The 25877-nt window shown below is 39.8% G+C and overlaps 1 protein-coding gene across 1 annotated transcript in view; it reads right to left on the bottom strand.

The window, feature by feature from the left end:
- LOC307263285 (unconventional myosin-XV-like) overlaps positions 1-25877 on the bottom strand; it is a gene marked incomplete at its 3' end in the record, with an annotated part of 86239 nt that overhangs the window by 6918 nt on the left and 53444 nt on the right. The window lies entirely within an intron of this gene.

Genomic DNA, 25877 nt, shown 5'->3' with positions numbered 1-25877 from the left:
GTGAGACCAATGTGGTTTAAGAGACCGGTTTACATGTAACACACACACACACAAACCTGGTCATGGTTTGTGAGACCAATATGGTTTAAGAGACCGGTTTACACACAACACACACACACACAAACCTGGTCATGGTTTGTGAGACCAATATGGTTTAAGAGACCGGTTTACATGTAACACACACACACAAACCTGGTCATGGTTTGTGAGACCAATATGGTTTAAGAGACCGGTTTACATGTAACACACACACACAAACCTGGTCATGGTTTGTGAGACCAATATGGTTTAAGAGACCGGTTTACATGTAACACACACACAAACCTGGTCATGGTTTGTGAGACCAACATGGTTTATGAGACCGGTTTACATGTAACACACACACACAAACCTGGTCATGGTTTGTGAGACTAGGGCTGGGCGATATATCGAATATATTCGATGTATCGCGAGATGTGCTCCAGGGGATGTATAAAATGACCCTATCGCGACCATCGAATACAAATTGGCACGTAATGTGTTTTTTTTAGCCGCCGCCGCCACCGGCAAGCTCGCTGGTGTTTGCTTCTCTCGCTCTTTCCTGTGGCTCTCTGCCTCAGACTACGGTTGCGTTCCGAATCACATACTCTTTCTTTTTTCTATTCTACATACTACATCCGACGATAAAAAGAATCTAGTTAGGATGCAGTAGACATACTATTGGGACATACTTTTCTCTCTTATTTCATCATAACATTGCGCCTTGATCTTGCCTCTTGCTTTTTTATCCGTCGCATCCCCGTTTGTTTTCATAACATGGACCTATAGGCTTCGTCGATGTTACGTCACTTCACGTGCGCACTGGATTGTGGGTCAGAATCGCCCAAATAGGATGCACTTTTCAACACTAACAATCTTGGCCGCATGAAGTAGACCATCCGGGTATTCTAACCATCCTAAATCTGGCCACAAGAATCGGGACATCCTAAATCTTTTTTCTACATACTATATAGTAGAAAGTATGCGATTCGGAACGCAACCTACATGCATTGGCAACTCACTCACTCCCCCCTCCCAACCAGAGTCTCCTGGGCGCGCACCTGTGACGTAGTCTGTGCCTTTTGAGTGTTTACTTTAATCGCCATGTGAAAACAACGACGAGAGGGGGAGAAAAAAAGACGAGGGCTCTCGTGCTCTTATGACAGCCGAACGAGCGGGTGGAGGGGGCGCGAAAGACGGCGATGGTGGCCGTCGTTCATAGCATGGACCTTTTTTGTAGACGGGCGCTTGACAGCATAAGCGGCCGCTGTACAGAGCCTGGTCCTTATGAGAGGAAGGCGAACGAGCGCCGGGGGAGTTTTTGGTCCAACGTCACACAACCACGGCATCCCATTTATTACGGGCAGCCTCTTATAATAGGTCCATGTCAGCACCAAGGGAGGTGCACACCGTGTATTAACTAAAAGTCTATGTAAAGTAGGCTACATTTGCGAGTATTTTTTATAAAATAAAACAGTGTTTTATTGATAATGCAGGAGGGCTAGATCAATAGGTATGAATAGCATCCAGGAATGGTGCATCGGTTAGAATGCAAGGAATGATGATGATGAGACTTTGCTTTCTTTAGACTATAGGCTATTATTCTCAGCCATATTTATTTAAATCCTCTGATTGTCTTCCAGTTTTATTTTCATTAACTAAATACAGGAGAATTAAACAATAAGGCAGGTAACAGAGGGACGATGAGCCACCTGCTGTTTGCGCTTGCATGAATCTCTCTCTCGGACTAACTGGCAGAAAACGAAACTTAACTTACACTATAGACTGGGAGCAACTGCTCTTAAAGCGACAGTAACCATTATACATGTCAGAGCCTTTTATACACATAGACTACTATTATGGAGCAAAACCTGTTCTGCATTTAAAGTGTGGCTGCTATCTTCAGGGGGTTAGTGGTGATAAACAATTAGTAAGTGGTTGTAATGAGTCATAATTAGTGTTCTCAGTTTACAGATTAACAGAAGATGGAAAAAACTGTGTCCAAATAAAATAATGCTGGATCCATTGTATGGGAGTGGAAGGATGTGGAATAATCAATACAATGTGCAAACTCTTTGCCATGTGCAAGTTTCAAATTGTTCCAATAGAAAGCACTAAAGAATATAAACATGTTTCATGTAGCCTAATGCAGACACATTTTGCAGGGACTATTTAAATCATATTACTGGTGTGATGTTATGCAAAAAATTAATTAAATTGAGCATTTAGGATGTGCTCTAGAGGAGATTTGAAATATATCGAGATATATATCGTGTATCGAGATATAGTAAAAAAATATCGAGACATTGATTTTTGCCCATATCGCCCAGCCCTATGTGAGACCAATATGGTTTAAGAGACCGGTTTACATGTAACACACACACAAACCTGGTCATGGTTTGTGAGACCAATGTGGTTTAAGAGACCGGTTTACATGTAACACACACACACACAAACCTGGTCATGGTTTGTGAGACCAATATGGTTTAAGAGACCGGTTTACACACAACCAGAGGTGGGCAGAGTAGCCAAAAAATGTACTCAAGTAAAAGTAAGTTACTTTAAGATTATAATTACTCAAGTAGAAGTAAAAGTACTCATAAAAAATATTACTCGAGTAAGAGTAAAAAAGTATGCAGTGAAAAGACTACTCAAGTACTCAAGAGTACAAGTAGGCCTACTGAATTACTCCGGATTTATTTTTGAAATATACAGAGCAACACAAACGGTACAGAATAGACACGAACATAATATAAAACAGCAATGTTCAAATAAAGATATGTTAAATAACATAATTTTAAATAAAACAATAAATAAGGTATTTAAAAATCAAATGAATAACCCTTGAACTCAAACAATAATACATTAATTATCTGCCAAATTAAATACATCACCCTTCAAATAAAATGATAATAAATTAGGCTTGTCCAAAATTATATTAATTAAAACCAATACACTTATAACACTGTTGCAATTGTTTTGCACATACACATTTTAAAACAAATTCCTACAATATGTCACTGGCCCTGAGAAAATTATCTAGGTTGTGTTTAGCCCCAAAAATATAAAACACACAAAATTAAACTTCGTTACACATCAAAACCTGCTGGCACACTCACTTAACGTATGAAACTACAGAGTGGCTGAACAAAGAGACCACTCTCAGACTCTCACGCAGCCAGACTGGGGCATGCTAAGTGAGTAGGCTACAGGGAGAACAGGACATGTGTCAAAGAAGAACAGTTTCTCTGTAATTGCGAGTGTGTGGGAGTCTGTGTCACTGTGATTGTGTGAGTGTGTATTTGAGGCCAGGGGTGTGGCTATTGCTCCTCGGAATCAGCGGTTTCTTCCATTTTTCGACTCACCCAGATAGTCGGTAAAATATGCGTTTAACCTACATGGCACGGCCACAACATCGGTGCGGAACCGCAGCCTTTAAAAAAGTCCGCGGACATTGTTGAGCCCATGGTTGAGCCCTATGACAACATGACAACACTTGTCATGTGACTGAAGTGGCTGCATTTGATTGGCAAGCTTTTGTAATGTGGTTTTTATTGGTTGAAATAGTCACGTGATAGAGATGTTGGCTGAAGACTTCCCTGGGGAGAGAAATAGCTCTCGCATGTAATAAATAAAATATATAAGAAAATAAGGTAACGACCGTCACGTAGCCAAATGGAACGGCGTAAAAGTACCGTTCTTTCTTGAAATATTTACTCAAGTAAAAGTAAAAGTATGTTGCAATAAAACTACTCCTAAAATTACAATTTATTCAAAAAGTTACTCAAGTATTTGTAACGGAGTAAATGTAGCGCGTTACGACCCACCTCTGTGTAACACACACACACAAACCTGGTCATGGTTTGTGAGACCAATATGGTTTAAGAGACCGGTTTACATGTAACACACACACACAAACCTGGTCATGGTTTGTGAGACCAATATGGTTTAAGAGACCGGTTTACATGTAACACACACACACAAACCTGGTCATGGTTTGTGAGACCAATATGGTTTAAGAGACCGGTTTACATGTAACACACACACACAAACCTGGTCATGGTTTGTGAGACCAATATGGTTTAAGAGACCGGTTTACATGTAACACACACACAAACCTGGTCATGGTTTGTGAGACCAACATGGTTTATGAGACCGGTTTACATGTAACACACACACAAACCTGGTCATGGTTTGTGAGACCAATATGGTTTAAGAGACCGGTTTACACACAACACACACACACACAAACCTGGTCATGGTTTAGGAGGACCGATAAACATTACAAGGCCGGTTAAAGCTGTCATCATGCTCAACATGAGGCCATAGACTAACTATGCACAAGCAACCCGTGAAATCTCGTTAAGCCACAATAGCGGGCCACTTTTATGAATAGAAATATGTAAAACTGCACCTACATTTAATCAGGTTTGAAAATGTTCATATTAAACTGGGCAAACAGTTGCTTTTACATACAAATCCAACAAATATAAATTAACACTGAAACCAATTTGGAGCGAAGATTCTGGCCATATATGTATCTCTTTGACCAGGCTAAATGTAAAGGATAAACTTATTCTGTTGCCTGATTGGCTCAGTCAGCTGTCACTCCGATCTGAAATCAAGGTGTTTAACAGTTATTCCAGTTATTCTTCTGTGTAATGCTTTATTTTATGAGCCTGTTTTAAGGTACCACATAAAAGACTGCATTGTCATTTAGTTAAATAGTTATTTTTTATTCATTTAACCTAAACCATTTATAATTAACTTAATTATAATTAGATTAAGATGAAATGATATAAATTATAATAATTTATGTGATAATCTGTTCATATTGCAGGCTATATTTATACAATTGATTATGATGATGGCAGATGACGTTGCAAATGTGTGTCAAATAAATTAACGTTGTACTTATAACTATATCAAGGTCAGTTGGCAGAAAATACATCTGCTGTATGAAATGAACTGCCCCTTGACTTACGGTTTAAACTAGCAAGGCATTGTGGGAAAATCGACCGTCTTTTCCATTTTTACATCAGTAAATTTGTGTTCGATCTCTGGGTCTACTTCTGAAAGCTGTGGGCTGGCACTTAACAGAATTACTTACACCTGGCTTGACAAAGTGGCTCCTTTTCATCCTGGATTGGTGTTTATTCAACTGACTAATCCAAAGTGCCCAGACTAGACTTTGTCAAGGCTGGCTTTATCAATCATCCTGGATATCTTAATTCCACTTTTATGCAATAGGCCCCAGGACATGGTACAGGAGGACTGATAGACCTTACAAGGCCTGTTTACAAATAACACACAAACACAAACCAGGTCATGTTATAGGAGGACTGAGACCTTACAAGGCCTGTTTACTAAAACAACAAACAGGTTAATCAAACATTTTAAGAACGTTGTGATAAAACTCTAATACTTAACTAGGATTGCAAAGGGGTGGAAAGTTGAAACTTTCGCTCGGGATATTCAAAATTGGAAATTATAGGAATTAACTAAATGGTGGTAATTTCATATCCAAACATAAATCTAAACATTTAAACACTATGTTGTCATAGGCAGACATCCATGCAAAATAATACAATTAAAAAACATTACATTTGAACAGATTTATTTGTCCAAGCTTTTTATTGGCCCGCAGCCGATTTTAAAAATATAATGTAATATGGCCCTTAAAAAATATATATATATATATTGTCCCCAAATATATTTAAAATCACAGTTTAAGCCTCTGTAAACCTGGTCTAGTAAAAATCAATATATGATATCAAATTGGGTGTCTCAATAAACTTTAAAAAAATCTGATTAAAAATGAAATGTTCATGAATATTTTAAAACTTAGTTATATATATTATATATATATATATATATATATTTTTTTTTTGCATTTCTTAGTTAATCCACAAGTGCAGAGGTGTCAAACTGATTGATTGGCCCGTGGCACATTTAAAAAATATAATGTAATATGGCCCTTTTAATTTTTAAATAATTTAAATGCACTCATTCTATTACAGAGAAATATGTCCCATAAAAGAAAAAGAGCACCAAGCCCATCCCAGAGGACCCTGCATAATATTTTATTTTAAATTAATATTATCATGGAAAATCCATGTGTCCTTCTCCAATAGCTTCTAATTCATCTGACAGTGTCACCATTTTTTTTCTTACAAAATTCTTCAGATTAAGCCTCTTCATTTCCCTCTCCAAGTGCACCAGATTCATGCATTTCATTTTAAAAACTTAAAAAAAATCTCCCGGGGGGGCATATCTCCGGACCCCTCTAGGAGGGTCAGGATCTCGGCTGACTACTATTTTCACCCAGCTGGACATTGGACGCAAAAGCAGAAAACATTGGGTGTATTGGGTTGCTTTAAATTTAGTAAATTCCTATTTATTCCCGTTAATTCCCATGAATTCCTGTTAATTCCCATGGAAAGTTTCCAACTTTGAAAATTCCCGGAATTTTGCAACCCTAATGGGTTGCAAACCCAAACTACACTCAAACATAACAAACTTTTATAACTATACATAGGGTTTCACACTGGGAAACTTATTTTCACTCGGGGCTCCCGGTCAAACCATAACTAATCTGATCTAATTTAAAACCCATAAGGACCCACGGTGACATCCAGTCCCTATAAGTAGACACATTAAAGATCAGAGAAAGTTTGCCTCTTAAAAGTAAGCCCCTTGTTCCTTACGTAGTCCCTGATATTCTGGTAGGATCGGTTTTTAAGTGCTGGCTCGGATTCTTTACAGAGTAAACACTCTCTCTTGGAAGCCAAATGTCCTTTACTTATATGGCCTTTGAAATGTCTAAGGACAGCCTTATTTTCGAACTTCGTCCATGGTGTCCTTTGCTTGTTCGTGCTTTTGTGTCCTGAAAAACAAAAAATAATTACATAATTTTTAGTATGGCTGACAAATCAAATCAAAGACTAAACATGAGAGTTAATGGGAGTTTTGTTTGTCACTCACAGAGTAAGAGTCAAAATTATGACGTACTTCCTGTACGAGTTAGCTGTTATTCCGTAAAACTGTTTCCACTGCAAAAGGTTGTATGTTTCGTTTGTCAATATTTTGACTTTTCAACCTACTCCCACGCTTGAACCTTTTAGCGATATTTCGAGCGTTTACGATTAATTTTTTTCATGTGCAAATTGAACCTGCAAACCCAAAATCTCTCTTTGTTTGTCCTTACATGTTGATCTGATGAAGAACTTCTCTATCGGCCTTGAAACTCCCAAAGGTTATACACTGAATATTATAAACTTGATACGTTTTAAAATCTAAATTGATCATACCATTATGAACAGGAAGGAGTCCGTCTGCTTCCATGTTTACGTCTGAAAAATATGGAACAGCAAAGATGCATATTATTAAAAAGTATCTGTTGTAATGGTAGATGCAATATATTGAGAACATTATTTACCGTTTGTTATTTTTTTTTCACTGTACATATGTTAATACATTATTGACAACAAGAAACCTTGCAAAACAATTTTTTTGATTAAACTGTACATTTTACATTGAACTCTAATCATTCTCTGTCTGAATCAATCTGATTCTCTGATCAGATCACACTTATATCGAGCCATTAACATATAGGTTGTATATGATTCTGCCTCGAAACTTCTAGGTGTTGGCCGTGTTGGGTTTTAGTTTAAAAAGATCTTTCACAAAGAAGGAAATGTAAGATTGACCTGAACCTTGAAACCCTTTAACCAAACGCTCAGAGATTCAGCACCGTCAGGGAAATTAATACTACATTGCCAACAGTTAAAACTAGGGATGCACCAGAATTTCAGCCACCAAAAATGGCTTAATAAATAATTTTCGGTTTTGGCCGAAAATAAGTTACTGAAAAATGTAATATGAAATGACAATTAAAAGAGTTGCGTGCTTGTAAACAAGTAAATGGCAGTAAAGAGACGTAACTGTGTATGTGAGTTCACGTCTGTTCGTGAGCGTGCTGCAGGTGCAGTTCTGTAAGGTGCATGACAATTTCAGTCCAGTGAGGGAGTTTTTTTTCAAACGAAGCGAAGCAGCGATTCATCTGGTGAAACCTAGGTTGAAACTCTGACGGTGGGTAACAGTCACAGTGACTGGTTTGACGGCTAAAATTATAACTGGGGATATCCTGTCCATTAGCATTGCTGAGGGGAAAGGCTTCCACAATCTGATTGCATTTCTCGAGTACCATGTTGGCAAACTGACTGCGTGACTAGAGAATATGTCCAGTGAGCTACCCTCCTCCGTTAGTTTCAGTCTACAGCCGAAAAAGTTACAATGACCACCACCGCATGGACATCGTTTAAATAAAGCCTCTATTTTCTATGATCATTAGGGCTTTGATGCAAATTCTGAAGTCTGAACATTACCGTGGCAGCTGTGGTGCAAATTCTTTTCCAGCAAACAGCAGTGCAATTGTTTTTTTTTAATTTAATAAAAAGGCAATAAGTCAATCTTTTTGTAGATTCATACCTCTTAAACGTCAATGTACAAGTCAATGAGGGGTTTACTATCACAATTCTAGTAAAATCTTAATTTTACCCTTAGATTCGAAGGTTTTACTGTTTATTTATTTAGGGTTGCTATTGAATTGTAGGCTATGTTTGAGGAGCACATTTAGGAGTTTAATTTATGCAATGTTGAAATAATTGGCAAATTAAATTAAAAAGCTGCAAAAGCCTCTTTCGGTTTCGTCCAAGAATCTTCTATTTTGGTGCATCCCTAGTTAAAACTCAGATATGCGATTTACCAGGTGAGCTATGAGAACTGTCATCATCCCAGATGTTTTTTTTTAAGTAAATTCATTGTGCTCTGGCTCGGCTGATGGTCTCATAGGGTGGTTAGAGCACTACCCCAGGTAGCTACTCTATAGGTATAATCAGGCCCACATGTACACCAGACCCATGCTAAACAGGGGTCTGGCAAATGCGATTCCACTTTAACTGTATGTACCCCTTGTCTGTGAGGCTGCGCTTGTTAGTCTATGTGTGATTTATACGATGATTAAAGACCCACTCAGATGAAAATTATGTTTTTCTTGCTGTACACATTTTTCTGGATACTATTGGCCGCAAGCTCTGCCACGCATCGCCCACTGCGCCATGCCTTGCAGGCCAGATGTAAAGAGGAAGATGGTGAAAGAGGTTTGTGTGATAGCAGGTTGTAATGTTAAAGTTACAGTAACAGTTGGTTACAGTAAGATTTAAGAGGTGGGTGATACAAATCTCTCCCGGTAGACGCATTTCTACCGTCAACAGTATGATACCGTCGTACTGTGCAGCCCTAGTATAGACTATGTGTACCAACATGCTAGATCTCATTCAAAATACATACCGTTCAGTTCACGAGGACAATCTACCGCTGCTATGATATCATGAACGGTTTGTTTCTCCTCACTCTCATCTTCATCATCATCTTTATCTTCTTCATCATCATCATCATCATCATCATCATCATCGTCATCTGTGCACTCTGGACAAATAATTGGAAAGTAATTCAATTTGTTTATAAAACAAATAATAAACATAATATTATACATCAGTGTCCCAGTGTTATATCAACAGACGACGACTAGATTTTGATTTGAGCTCCACGTGTAATATCGGAATGTCAGAGCGTTATGTCAGTATTACTTTGATAACTGACTCAGAATTAAAGGGATATCCGTTTCTGGATCGAGTCAGTTTTCATTGTAGGCTACACGCTTTTTAGAAATACATCACCATTTCATCACTTCAAAATCATGTCCAAACCAATTGATTCGACACAGCTGGACTGCTGTATAACCATCTCAAAGCTGAACAATTAAAATGGACGATACCTGAATAACTTACACAAGTGTGACAGTAAAGGGTCTGAATAGATATGCTTATGTGATATTTCAGTTTCCCTATTTAAATTCATTTGCAAAAAAATCCTACATTTCTGGGTTTGGAAGCCCTTGTGAGGAACTGGGTGTAGATTGAAAATGAACATTGATTTTTTTTTTTCAGATGTTAGGTGGTTTGCATCCAATTTACTAATGATACCGGCATTAAGTATTTACTCAAGTCAAAGGCAGTCAATAGGTTAATAATTGACTATGAAACTAAAAGATTCACAAAAGACACGGTCTATAAAACTCCATTGATGGAGCCCTCTAAAATATTATCAATTAAGATACTGTAAAACCAAGAATTCTATACAGTACCAGTCAAAAGTTTTACAACACCCAATTTTTTTTCCAGTTTCTAATACTCTTTTTATTTTCTATTCATACATTTCAGTAATCCTTTGACCAGGTGCAATAAGATTGATCAATACAGGACTGTAACATGAAATTCTCGCGATATCATTATCCACAAACTCCCAAAAAGATGTATTAGAAGAAGAAAAGGTCAAATATGGACTCTTGGTGCCATTCCTCTCTGAATAACTTTGTGTATTTTGGAGTGGAGTCAATCTAAAAGCATATTCAGGGCTTAACAGATGTTTTTATTTCTCTCTGATTATTTTTAATCATATCTATCTATCTATCTATCTATCTATCTATCTATCTATCTATCTATCTATCTATCTATCTATCTAGATAGATAGATAGATAGATAGATAGATAGATAGATAGATAGATAGATAGATAGATAGCGTAAATAACATGAAAGTATGGCTCCATCCTGCCATGCACCATCAACCATGCGGTGTTCAAAGTCACCTAAACACCCTTTCTTCCCCATTCTGATGCTCGGTTTGACTTCAGTACATTGTCTTGACGACGTCTAAATGCCTAAATGCATGAAATTTCTGTCATATGATTGGCTGATAAGCTTTTTGTTTTTTATAAGCCATTGAACAGGTGTACCTAATAAAGTGGCCGGTGAGTGTATATATATATATATATTTTGCGAAAAATCTATATATACGCAAATGGGCGGGGCCTATGCCAAAAGATGCAGCTGACTCCAGTGTATCTGTGGATATACAGTTTTTGACTGTCGGACTTTCGGTGTGGGAGTTATGGCCCAAAACGCGTTTTCCTTCGCTGTAGCGCCACCTAGTGGCCAGCATGTCTAATTTTTTTGTCTGCGTACCCGGCACGGACCTGGATCTAGTCATGCAATTGGCATGTCTGCACCCTTTACGATTTGGGCTGTGGACACAGTTTTACATGACCGCTAATAAAAATAAAAAATATAAAAATAATCCTTACAATTACAATAGGGTTCCCTGCCCAGCAGGGCTTGGGAACCGCGTTGCTCTGCATACGCGGTCCCAGCTCCTGCTCGGGCTTGGCCCCCTAACTAGAAAACGAACTGCATCCGCAACAAGGACGCTACTTCCGACGGTCGAGCCGACTCGGAGCTGTCCGGCTTCAGTTAGGCTTTTTCGTCACTCCCCCGACTGCACTCGGCTACTCTCGTCTACTTTCCAGACGAGTCACAATTTAGGTCGAACGAGCTTATGTTTTTTTTTTTGTTTACCGGAAGAGCGTAAGATTTGGGTTGCGTTCCGAATCGCATACTCTTTCTTTTTTCTATTCTACATACTACATCCGACGATAAAAATAATCTATTTAGGATGCAGTAGGCGTACAATTGGGACATACTTTACTATCTTATTTCATCATAACATTGCGCCTCGATCTTGCCTCTTGCTTTTATATCCGTCGCATCCCCGTTTGTTTTCATATGGAGGCTTCGTCGATGGAACGTCTCTTCACGCGCACTGGATTGTGGGTCAGAATCGCCCAAATATGATGCATTTTTCAACACTAACAATCTTGGCCGCATGAAGTAGACCATCCGGGTACTTCTAACCATAGACATTATAAAGGGTAGACGCCCCATTGGCCGTTGAGCACGAGAAATGCGGGCGCCATCTTGGACCGGTCACACGTTCCACTCAGTGTAGTCTGTTTGGCAGGTGGAATGAACTGTCAGCGCATGTAATTAATCATATCTCATTAAATACCAAACTGATTTTCACGCGGTTTTCTTTGCTGCAAAGATCATACATGTAGCTAAGATACAGGGCACAAGTTTCGACCATGGTATTACTGTGCTCAATTGGCCTGCCAACTCTCCTGACCTGAACCCCATAGAGAATCTGTGGGATATTGCGAAGAGGAAGTTGAGAGACGCCAGACCCAACACTGTGGATGAGTTTAAGGCCGCTATCGAAGCATCCTGGGCCTCCATAACACCTCAGCAGTGCCACAGGCTGATTGCCTCCATGCCACGCCGCATTGAAGCAGTCATTTCTGCGAAAGGATTCCCGACCAAGTATTGAGTGCATAACTGAACATAATTATTTGAAGGTTGACTTTTTTGTATTAAAAACACTTTTCTTTTATTGGTCGGATGAAATATGCTAATTTTTTGAGATAGGGATTTTTGGTTTTTCTTTACTTTTTTGCCAAAATCATCAATATTAAAACAATAAAAGGCTTGAACTACTTCAGTTGTGTGTAATGAATCTAAAATATATGAAAGTCTAATGTTTATCAGTACATTACAGAAAATATTGAACTTTATCACAATATGCTAATTATATGAGAAGGACCTGTATAATGTCTATGCTTCTAACCATCCTAAATCTGGCCACAAGAATCGGGACATCCTAAATCTTTTTTCTACATTGCCTACTATATAGTAGAAAGTATGCGATTCGGAACGCAACCTTTTTGTCCGAGTTGCACCCGCGGCTGGGCTGCTTGAGACTTTGAAGTCCCGCGGGACCAAGACGGACACGGACGCTGGAGCAAGTCGCCGCAGTTGCTCCCCACGGGATGCGGGAGCGAAAGGTTTGATGGGAAACGTTTTGCTGACAGGCAGAGCTGAGCGCTAATTGGGAGTTAAATTTAAATTTTTTTCGTGCAAAGAATGGAACAATTTAGCGAGTAGAAGCTGGATACGGTCAGGTTTTGTGCAGAGCGCTTTTGTGGACTACAGCTCTTGACACTTATGATATACATCACCACCACTCGCACCCGCTTAGCTCAGAAACATGCACTTTACCGCCTTCTTTCAAGGACAAGACAAAAGTCTTCAGCGTGGCGAAAACCACTGCAAAAGTACAACAATGGACATGTGGAGAGTTTCAATTTCTCGAGTGGGGAGATTCATTGTCGGCGTTGTTCACGCTACCCATTAGCATTAGCATTAGCACTGTCAGTAGGGAATGTGTTGAGTTGACGTCACAGAGGCGACACGACTTGTAGTTGTTCTCGTTACATTTTTTCAAAAGCCGTTAGCCGAATAATCATACAACATACCGTCAAACTCTTCACATGAAAAACGATCATTTAGACCCATACAAAACATATGTGTAATCCAAGGCATTTAATGGCTGGGACTAGAAAATAATAGATTACTTTCCATCGACCCATTCATTTTTTTTTCGGCCGAGAGGTCCCATGCCTCGAAATTCTTCCGCTTATCAGCTCAGCAAGACGAGCGTCATAATTGCGCAGCGACAGCTCGAACGAGGCTAATGGCTTGCTCGAAAATTAGTTGACCACGAAAACATGGTCTACATGTCGCAAACCTTTCTCAATTTAGTCTCCGCGAGTCAGAGGTCAGAAAGTGCAAGAAGTGTGAGACAACTTTGCGAGGGTTTGGCGACATATGAAACTAAATTGCAACTGATTTGAGACAAAAATTAGACTGACATTCCGTTCGTGCGATGCTCGCCCGACTTTCGCAAGACATAAATGCGACCTCCCGACAAGTTTTGGCCAGGACATTCGCAAACGTGTCGTAAGTACCAACTCAATTAGACTGCAAATGAAAATTGTCGCTAATTCGCATATTTTCTCGCAATTTTGTGTCTCCAACTTGTCGCAAACAATCGCAGCCCAGTAAGATACGGCCTTAAGGATGAGGATCCACACAGTAGGTTACAGCCAGCAGCAGTGGAGCACGTACCAACACCAGACAAAAATAAACCAACTAAGACGTTTGAGAAAGGCTAGCCACTCCATATGAAAAGACAAGCAAGCTCTGGAGAGAGGTAAATGCAGTAATGTTTTACCTGGCAAATGATATGTATTTTAAGTTTGACAAAAAGTTAGTTTGAAAGAGTCTGACAATAAACCATGTCAACACTGTTTAATGTCCAGTTGGTTAAATTGTGCAAACAGATTAAATCTGGTTTAAAAAGGTAGGCCTTCTTTTTCCTGAATGGTCTGTTTTTGAGGTGTTTATTTAACTAAGTTTGGCCTATTACAGGCCGAGGCTACATGTCATTCTTAGAATTTAATCATTCATAAATCTGTACAAAATAATTTTGAGGAACCTCGAACTAAACATAATACTACCATATGATTATCAACAAAACTGTTGCCCCTGAATTGACTAAAACTTGTTGAATAGTCTTAACCAGTATGAAAAAACAAGATTGTGATCCTGGCCTAAAATAAAGGTGATATAATATTTTTGCCATATCACAGATCATTAGCCTGTTTTATTTTACATGCTTAATGGGCATTAAGTGTCTGTTTTGATCATGTTTGATAGATAAGGGGTCGCAATTGGATTCAGACATTATGAGGTTCGGACCTTTGCTGCAAGAAAATTTTGGTTACTGGACCCGTTTCAATTTTAGTTGAAGACCCCTGTTATAGACTGTTGTTCAAAGTAATTTGTATAACATACTTTCTTTTTCTTTTTAGACAAGAATTTCATGTTGTACTTCTGTATTGATCAATCTCAATACACCTGGTCAAAGGTGATATGATACTATGTAAAATCGGAAAATTCAAAAACTTTTGACCAGTAGTGTATAACCCCTTTCTGTCTACCTTTTACTTAAATAACATAATCATTTAAATACCTCCAATCTCATCCAGCGATTTTCCTCTTAAGTCCCCTATCTTCCCCTTTTCAAGGGCCAAAAGTAACTTGGAGATTTTTCCACACTGGATGGTTGGCTCGGATAAGCGGTAGAACTCCCGGTGGATGGAGAGGTCGTGCCCCATGAAGTCGGCCAGCTGGTCCAATTCATTATTTTTTAGGGCTAATATCTGCGATGTCGTTGCGATATGTTTTCGGAGTTGAGTCGACCTTAGGTGTTCCGGCCTCTTGGCACCGCATTCATCTGCGTGGGTTTTCAGACACTGATGTCCTCTGTAAAAAGTGGAACATCTTGGGACGGCGAATAAATAACAATTATCAACTGGCACGCCGCATTCCTGCCTGCTGTTGATAATTGTTTGCAGTGCGATGGTCATTTTGGGGGTGAGGAGCACGGCCACCTTTCTCCCCCTCTTTCCTTTTAATTCCACCCTTTGGAAGTAGCCGCAGAGTTTCCTTTCGTTGTCGGACAACCCTAAACCCTCAAGGCTGTCACTTTTCTTATTCCTGTCCTCAAAATTTCTAATATGCATCTTGGAGACCTCCCCAACACGTCTCCTATTAAACAGCACAATTTTTGTCAATGTGGCCTTTGCCAGGGTCGAATAGTTTTGGGCAGTTTTGGTTTTTGTAAGTGCTGCAGTGGCAGATTCAATTGTATTATCGAGGTGGGTATTTAATTTGGTAATGTCTTCTGTGAGTGGTTGTTTTGATTTCTGATTGTATTTAGATTGACCAATTGTGCTTAAGGCACAGTGTGAGACGTACTCGGCCCACTTTGCGTGGTACAATTTTTGGAACGCTTTAGCTTTTTTTATTGCGCTCTCGTCCCCAGTCATGAGGCCATGGCAGTGTATGATATCGCTCACTTTCAAAAGTGAGTGGCCAATTTTGAGTGCGAGACTCGGTGTTTTGTAGGAGTTTGTTTTGTTGTTATAACCTGCCGTTTCCTTGACTGCTTCTATGACTTTGAGGAAGTTCACAGGTAGCATTGCATCCTCCAGAGTTTTAATTGCTGACATTTTTTGGATTGATTGTAAAAATCTTGCCAGCTGGCGTATGTTTTGTCTAATATAATCATGTTTTGTTTGGTCGTGTCCATGTTTCCTAAATAATGTGTCAGCAAAGCGGAGGAGACAGAAGTCGTTCCGGATAACTCTGGCAACCTCATCTTCGTGCATCCTGCTTAACATTTTGTGCACCCCCTCAGCGTTGACACTGCTTGTGCACGCAATAGCATTTGCTATGTCAAGCACCTTTGTTTTTTTTTCTACATCTTCTTCTTGTTGTCTTGCAGAGCACCTCCGCATGTGTCTCCAGAGTTCAGTTCGAATAAACATGCCCTTGCAATGCAAGCAGCATTCGTATTTTTTTGTGGCCTTCTTCGAACTGCGCCTCACTTTTAGGTTTCCACTTCCTTTTGCGATGGCATCTTTATTATAAAGGAAGTTTCCCCTGTTTCGCAGACCTTCAAGGAGTTGTTTTCTTTTTAGAGAGCCTGCTGGGAGGCTGAGCGCAAAGGCAATATCAGAATCTTGTTTTGCATGTATTTGAAAGTGTCTCGCTATTTTGTAATGGAAGCTCTTACAAAAGAAGCAGTAATTTTGGCCTGCTTTCACACTGCATGAAGGTGCTTCTTCAGTGGCTTGAAATGTTAAATGTGCGGGTGCTTCTGAGGATGATAGGCTGGTATCGTCAGTGGCCTGAAATGTTTCCTCATCCGAGTCCTCGTCCGTGCTGTCTGGAACGTATTCCGGATCGTAAACTCCATTCGCCTCCTCCTCGCTGAAGTGACTTTCATTCTGATTAAAATACAAGGAAAAGAAAACATGAGGCATATATAACGCCTGAATAAGCAATACATGACAATCAACCAGTAACTGAACCTCATATTCTTCTCATTCTGCTTTTATAGACCACTACTGAGCGCCCACACATACAAACTAGGGCAGTTCATTTTATCAACAAAAAACAAAGGAATTATTTCACATAAGTTGTTTTAAAGTGGACAACATATTAGGAGCGAAAGTGGCAGCAGTCTGGCAACAAAGAATCTTGTAGAAATGCCAGTGTGGCAGGGATGGAAATTAACACCCGCCACACGCCAAATGCGGGTAGATTTGCGTGCTGGCGTGTAAATTATGTCACTTCACCCGCCACTGTGTCGGGTAATACTTTCCAGTCAGGGCCGATCGAATTTGCATATTTAATAGGCTACATTCGTCTTAAACATGATGCCAGAGCGCTGCACTGTCCCACAGTTTCTTTTTGCCTTTCTAGTCGAACTGAACTACGGCGCGATCCGCTCCGCGAGGAAATAGGCCTTTTCTTCTTCCCACAGCAGAGGTTGAGGTGCTGAAAATAAAGTGAAAACTGCGCTTTTCCTTTAAGCAGCAGAGCTGCCGCCGTAATGTTACAGTATTTGTATCAAAGCCCCAATGGTAATACAAATGAGATGCTTTATTTAAACGCTGTCCGTGCTTAGAGGTGATTTTAATTGTGTCGGCTGAAAACAGAAACTAACAGAGGGAATCCTCACTGTACAGTCCCTTGAGTCGCGCAGTCAGTTTGCCGACATGGCTTTGTGTTTTAAGGCTCGAGACATACAATCAGATCGCATACAAACAGGGAAGCCTTTCCCATCGATATCGCTAACGGGGAGAATATACCCCCAGTTATTATTTGAGCCTCAAACCACAGAGTTCTTCCGCGCGCGGCGGCTCCCTCACTCACTGGTCAGAGAGTGTCAAACTCCACACCTCTCCTCTCCTGTTATTTTAGATATTATAAACTCAGATGAACCAGCTACAGAACATTATGCTGCATCGGTGGAGAGGTTTACATAATTTTAATTGTATAGTTATAGTTGTGTGTGGACGGAGCTTTGTACATATTACAACTAATTGCCAGCAGCAGGTAAATTTTGCTATTGTTGATCTTGATTTTGATTTTTGATGCTGCTGATAGTGATTCTGGTGCTGTGTTGTTGATCTTGATGTTGTTGTTGTTGGCATTGCTGCTAATGGCACATAGCACTTAATATCTTGGCATTTTATGATTCTATGAATTTACGTTATGAGCAGGCATACATAAAAACACACAACAAGGTTTACGGAACCATACTAAATCTTAAGTCATATACAGAAGCAAAAAATAGGAATAGTTTCAGGCCATTTTAAAACACTTCCTGTGTTTGAAGCTACAAGGACTAATGTATTGACAAACCTCTTCAGGGAGCACTGTGGAGCCGACCAGTGTGTGGTCTCTTGAAAGGGAGAGGACTGGTGAGTGGAGAACAGGTATCTCCACTGTTGTTGGAGGCATAGGCTGATGGAGAGGCAAAAGGGAGAATGAAAGAGGGAGACATAGCAGTTATTTCATTGTGCTTAACACATAATGACAAGTCAGTGCTGATGCTGCCATTACATCTTTGATGAAGTGGACTGCTCGGATTTTTCTCTTTTCTGATCTGTTAAAGTTTGTTTGATTTCAAATTTTAATTTGTGTTTTGTTTTAGAATCAAAATAGAGGTATCGCTATGAGCATCTGTTAGAGTCCTTAATTAACGTATAGGCAACAGATATTAACTTTGACCATGACCGTAGTCCAAGAATTATTTTGGTGACATCAATTTAAGAATGAATTTTGTTACCTACACTGTTAACACCGAAACTATTACCCATGACACACAATATACTATTTGTACAAACATTTTTATACCTATTGGAAAAACATCTAAATAAATGTCTGTTTATGCCAGTTCTTAGTGCTTATGTGGGTATAGGTAGGTGGTATATAGTAAACAGTTGCTCAAAAAATCTAGGTCCACACGGCAAGAGACAAGACAGTGCCCACCCTCTTAATTCAGAATACACAGTGTTGCCATCTGGCCTTCGCTTGTGTGTCCCTAAGACCACCAAAAATAGATATAAGTGTTCCTTTGCCGCTGCCTCAATTCAAGCAACCAATGCTGCCAGCAGCAGGTAAATGTTGCTATTGTTGATTTTGAATTTTGATGCTGCTGATAGTGATTCTGGTGCTGTGTTGTTGATCTTGATGTTGTTGTTGTTGGCATTGCTGCTAACGGCACATAGCACTTTATATCTTGGCATTTTATGATTCTTTGATTTTACGTTATGATTGTATGACTGTTAAGACCTGTGACTGCATTGGCACATTGACTTTGTTGTGTTGGTTTTTTCCCTGCTTGTTGCACTCTGTGCCTAGGCCTGTGTACATGTTGCGACGTTTTGTGTCAGCTGTTGTATTGTACTGTTGTGTGCTTTTAGCCTCTCCTCGCTGTGAACCAATTTGCCCTCTTGGGAAACTATTGGGCCTTGAACCAAACAAACACACATGCAAGTATGTGTGCTAAAATCTGCTTCTCACTGCTGTCCTCATATCAAACAATGGCCAAAAACACTATGAGCAGGCATACATAAAAACACACAACAAGGCTTACGGAACCATACTAAATCTTAAGTCATATACAGAAGCAAAAAATAGGCATAGTTTCAGGCCATTTTAAAACACTTCCTGTGTTTGAAGCTACAAGGACTAATGTATTGACAAACCTCTTCAGGGAGCTTGAGGCTGGTATCGTCAGTGGCCTGAAATGTTTCCTCATCCGAGTCCTCGTCCGTGCTGTCTGGAACGTATTCCGGATCGTAAACTCCATTCGCCTCCTCCTCGCTGAAGTGACTTTCATTCTGATTAAAATACAAGGAAAAGAAAACATGAGGCATATATAACGCCTGAATAAGCAATACATGACAATCGACCAGTAACTGAACCTCATATTCTTCTCATTCTGCTTTTATAGACCACTACTGAGCGCCCACACATACAAACTAGGGCAGTTCATTTTATCAACAAAAAACAAAGGAATTATTTCACATAAGTTGTTTTAAAGTGGACAACATATTAGGAGCGAAAGTGGCAGCAGTCTGGCAACAAAGAATCTTGTAGAAATGCCAGTGTGGCAGGGATGGAAATTAACACCCGCCACACGCCAAATGCGGGTAGATTTGCGTGCTGGCGTGTAAATTATGTCACTTCACCCGCCACTGTGTCGGGTAATACTTTCCAGTCAGGGCCGATCGAATTTGCATATTTAATAGGCTACATTCGTCTTAAACATGATGCCAGAGCGCTGCACTGTCCCACAGTTTCTTTTTGCCTTTCTAGTCGAACTGAACTACGGCGCGATCCGCTCCGCGAGGAAATAGGCCTTTTCTTCTTCCCACAGCAGAGGTTGAGGTGCTGAAAATAAAGTGAAAACTGCGCTTATCCTTTAAGCAGCAGAGCTGCCGCCGTAATGTTACAGTATTTGCATCAAAGCCCCAATGGTAATACAAATGAGATGCTTTATTTAAACGCTGTCCGTGCTTAGAGGTGATTTTAATTGTGTCGGCTGAAAACAGAAACTAACAGAGGGAATCCTCACTGTACAGTCCCTTGAGTCGCGCAGTCAGTTTGCCGACATGGCTTTGTGTTTTAAGGCTCGAGACATACAATCAGATCGCATACAAACAGGGAAGCCTTTCCCATCGATATCGCTAACGGGGAGAATATACCCCCGGTTATTATTTGAGCCTCAAACCACAGAGTTCTTCCGCGCGCGGCGGCTCCCTCACTCACTGGTCAGAGAGTGTCAAACTCCACACCTCTCCTCTCCTGTTATTTTAGATATTATAAACTCAGATGAACCAGCTACAGAACATTATGCTGCATCGGTGGAGAGGTTTACATAATTTTAATTGTATAGTTATAGTTGTGTGTGGACGGAGCTTTGTACATATTACAACTAATTGCCAGCAGCAGGTAAATTTTGCTATTGTTGATCTTGATTTTGATTTTTGATGCTGCTGATAGTGATTCTGGTGCTGTGTTGTTGATCTTGATGTTGTTGTTGTTGGCATTGCTGCTAATGGCACATAGCACTTAATATCTTGGCATTTTATGATTCTATGAATTTACGTTATGAGCAGGCATACATAAAAACACACAACAAGGTTTACGGAACCATACTAAATCTTAAGTCATATACAGAAGCAAAAAATAGGAATAGTTTCAGGCCATTTTAAAACACTTCCTGTGTTTGAAGCTACAAGGACTAATGTATTGACAAACCTCTTCAGGGAGCACTGTGGAGCCGACCAGTGTGTGGTCTCTTGAAAGGGAGAGGACTGGTGAGTGGAGAACAGGTATCTCCACTGTTGTTGGAGGCATAGGCTGATGGAGAGGCAAAAGGGAGAATGAAAGAGGGAGACATAGCAGTTATTTCATTGTGCTTAACACATAATGACAAGTCAGTGCTGATGCTGCCATTACATCTTTGATGAAGTGGACTGCTCGGATTTTTCTCTTTTCTGATCTGTTAAAGTTTGTTGGATTTCAAATTTTAATTTGTGTTTTGTTTTAGAATCAAAATAGAGGTATCGCTATGAGCATCTGTTAGAGTCCTTAATTAACGTATAGGCAACAGATATTAACTTTGACCATGACCGTAGTCCAAGAATTATTTTGGTGACATCAATTTAAGAATGAATTTTGTTACCTACACTGTTAACACCGAAACTATTACCCATGACACACAATATACTATTTGTACAAACATTTTTATACCTATTGGAAAAACATCTAAATAAATGTCTGTTTATGCCAGTTCTTAGTGCTTATGTGGGTATAGGTAGGTGGTATATAGTAAACAGTTGCTCAAAAAATCTAGGTCCACACGGCAAGAGACAAGACAGTGCCCACCCTCTTAATTCAGAATACACAGTGTTGCCATCTGGCCTTCGCTTGTGTGTCCCTAAGACCACCAAAAATAGATATAAGTGTTCCTTTGCCGCTGCCTCAATTCAAGCAACCAATGCTGCCAGCAGCAGGTAAATGTTGCTATTGTTGATTTTGAATTTTGATGCTGCTGATAGTGATTCTGGTGCTGTGTTGTTGATCTTGATGTTGTTGTTGTTGGCATTGCTGCTAACGGCACATAGCACTTTATATCTTGGCATTTTATGATTCTTTGATTTTACGTTATGATTGTATGACTGTTAAGACCTGTGACTGCATTGGCACATTGACTTTGTTGTGTTGGTTTTTTCCCTGCTTGTTGCACTCTGTGCCTAGGCCTGTGTACATGTTGCGACGTTTTGTGTCAGCTGTTGTATTGTACTGTTGTGTGCTTTTAGCCTCTCCTCGCTGTGAACCAATTTGCCCTCTTGGGAAACTATTGGGCCTTGAACCAAACAAACACACATGCAAGTATGTGTGCTAAAATCTGCTTCTCACTGCTGTCCTCATATCAAACAATGGCCAAAAACACTATGAGCAGGCATACATAAAAACACACAACAAGGCTTACGGAACCATACTAAATCTTAAGTCATATACAGAAGCAAAAAATAGGCATAGTTTCAGGCCATTTTAAAACACTTCCTGTGTTTGAAGCTACAAGGACTAATGTATTGACAAACCTCTTCAGGGAGCTTGAGGCTGGTATCGTCAGTGGCCTGAAATGTTTCCTCATCCGAGTCCTCGTCCGTGCTGTCTGGAACGTATTCCGGATCGTAAACTCCATTCGCCTCCTCCTCGCTGAAGTCAGTTTCATTCTGATTTAAAATACAAGGAAAAGAAAACATGAGGCATATATAACGCCTGAATAAGCAATACATGACAATCAACCAGTAACTGAACCTCATATTCTTCTCATTGTGCTTTTATAGACCACTACTGAGCGCCCACACACACAAACTACGGCTGTTCATTTTATCAACAAAAACAAAGGAATTATTTCAAATAAGTTGTTTAAAGTGGACAACATATTAGGAGTGGAAGTGGCAGCAGTCTGGCAACAAATTATCTTGTAGAAATGCCAGTGTGGACAAAAGCAGCAATTGTAACTGGTTAGTAGTACATGGCTTACAACTTATGGTCAGACTCTGCTGGTTTACTTTAATTTCTGTTCTATTTGTTCGCTGACTTTTATTTTGGAATTTTGTTTCCAGACAGGAAGACACTGTTTTATGGTTGTACAAACCTGTTGTAACATGTCAGAGAGTGTCAAACTCCACACCTCTCCTGTTATTTTAGATATTATAAACTCAGATGAACCCAGGCGACACAGCTACAGAACATTATGCTGCATCGGTGGAGAGGTTTACATCATTTTAATTGTATAGTATAGTTGTGTGTGGACGGAGCTTTGTACATATTACAACTATGAGTAGAAAGGGGGAGATGTTAGAGGAGCAGATGGGGGCTTGTTGTTCACCTCGTGTTTAACAGCGGTACACAAGTAAAAGTACGCTGATGTTCAATTTAATAACAATGAATTGAAGTCAAGTGCAAACAAGCCGGTAGATGCGTTAACGGGGGTCAGTCGCTGAAGTATGTAAGCGGTATCTAAAGTAGTGGAAGAGGAAATCCTGATTTAGCTATGTTTGTTTATTCAACATCATCCTAAATAAAATATGTAATTTCTATGTGAAATCGATTTATCAAACAGTCGTAACACAAACAAACACATGCAAGTCTGTGTGCTAAATATGCTTCAGTTCTTAGTGCTTATGTGGGTATAGGTAGGTGGTATGAACCTTATGGATACTGCCTCCAGTAAAGGGTTACCAGAATAATTACTTACCAAAGTCTTCTGTGTTTTTCCTTTGTGGAAGCAGTATGTATGCCATACAGTGGTGCAAACTGTTAAAACAACATAATACTAATGTTAGCATTAATGTTGTAATGCTTTACAAAATGATGTTTTAATTTTACTTAAAAGGTGCTTTGCAGAATATTCCAAAAATGATTGTGTAATGCTTAATGTCGCTCTTAGAATTTTATACAAACCTTGACATCTTAACCCCCACCACTTCAATGACGAAAATGGCCCACGGCAAACGGAGCATTTATCAAATGAGCCAAACACCTTTTTCACAACACGGTGTGTTTTGCAATCTAAGGAAAAACACACATATTGGAATGTATCATGGGAATATAGATTTGAATTTATTACTTGGACAACTTCCTCTAGGGGGCTGAAACCTAGCGTTCCAATGCCAGCGCAAATCCTGCAAACTCACATCTGGTTTTACCTTAAGATATCCCTATTTTATCTGTGAGGATTCTTTTTTTGATATTATTCTCGCTCTACATGTTCTTTGGCCTTTTTGACCCCCTAAACGTGCCCAAAAAGTCACTAAATTTTGCACGCAAGCCTAGCCTGGAAATCCAGACCCATATCAAGAATGATAGAGGGTCTGGCCACGATCAATAGTAATTCCCAACTCAAGGGGCGGCTCCTACTCGTGCATTTCAAATGCCACTGCACGCAATTCGATAGCACTACAACCAATCAGAGCAATGAACAAGGTGACGTATTAAGCCCGTTCGTTTAGCGAACAGCGGGATTAACTGTTAAAGTAAACTTTTGCCGTGGTTGGTCGGCAAAACGGAACATTCCTCTTACTTGCTAATGAATGATGTGAGTGCCGTCTTTCAAATAGTTAAGGGTCGAGGCCAAATCCGTCTCAAACTCAAACAACATATCCGCAGCCATCTTTGATGTTTAAGGCCTTTGCACACCGGGCGGGTTTTATTCGTGCGATTAATCCGTTAATTAACGAACGTATACAGAGTCAATACAAGCTTCCACACCAGCGCCGTCATTTCGCATCGCGAATTTGCGTTTTTAATTTTAGTTAGATTTTTCTGGGACGCCGCTTCTAAAGTGAGACGCGACAAAATTCACATTTCAAAACATTCGCTTTTACATTGCGTTTATTCGCGTCGCGCCCGGTGTGCAAAGGCCTTTACTATCACGGCTTCGACGCCACATGCACAGCATTGTCGTCATCCGGTTACGTCCGCCCCAGAGCACCATACATTGGGCTATGGCCCGCCCATATCAGAAAGAACAATTTGATTGGTAGCTAAGGATTTCTTGACATGTCAATGGAGAGTGCCCAGACCAACAGGCGCAGCAAATTTAATTTGCCAGCGCCTAGCGGCAGGTCTGGATTTCCAGGCTAACGCAAGCCATGTCTGGCAAAAGTTTTTTATATTTTATGGTGTTAGTCATTGGCAGTCACAAAATGGCTCAATAGCGCTCCAATTAAAACAATTGAGCCCCTCGCCCCACATTAAAGGAGAAATAAAAATTTGATGCACATAAGTATCGTGTCAACACACAAACAAAAAGTCTCAAGGACAGATACCCTAAAACCAACAGGAAGTCAGCCATTTCGATTAAAATTGCTGATTTTGTGCCATTTTCACACATGATTGAACTAACTAGCCCTAGAGATTTTATCAAATCAATTTATAATTTGCCTACAATCATCTTAAGACATTGGTGATGAAAAGTTATCAAAAGCTTTTTCCTCCTTTATTCCTGGTTGTTGTGACAATTCAGCAAATTTCGATGTCGCGCCATAAACCACAAAATCCTTTATAACTCCTACATTCATTGTACATTCCACATCTAACGCCAAATTAACAGTGAGCAACAATGGCTTTCTTACCCCTATCTCTCCTCATTCCTCCTGAATTTTCTTTCTTTCTTCTCTTCCTTCCTCTCTTTTCTTCTAAAGCTTAAATAGATTTTAATGAACATGAAAACAACTGGATTTAGTAAATGAAGGATACACACACATCAACTTGAATTATATCCCTACATCCCTACTTATGATAAGGTTTTGCCTGTTATATCCTTCCTCTATTATGTTTTAAATAAAGATGTCTTACCATTTTTGCAACTGCCTGGCCCCTTGGTTTGCTGCTGTGATCCAACCATATTTCCATGTGGAAAAATAAAGCACAATTAAACACCCAAAGATCACACAGTAAAAACCTAAACATCAGTCATAAGAGTAGATTAAAGGTAGCCATAGAGAAGAGGAAAGCAAAACCCATCAGGTCTCGAACAATAACATCTCCAGTACCTATGACATCTACAGTCATTTTAGGTCTAATGCTACTGTGGCAAATTAGCCCAAACACAATGAATAA

This window comes from Ammodytes marinus (assembly GCF_949987685.1).
Source record: "Ammodytes marinus genome assembly, chromosome: 16".
Classification (NCBI taxonomy): Eukaryota; Metazoa; Chordata; class Actinopteri; order Uranoscopiformes; family Ammodytidae; genus Ammodytes; species Ammodytes marinus.
Note: the sequence above shows the minus strand (reverse complement) of the source record. Positions and strands in the feature narration are given on the sequence as shown.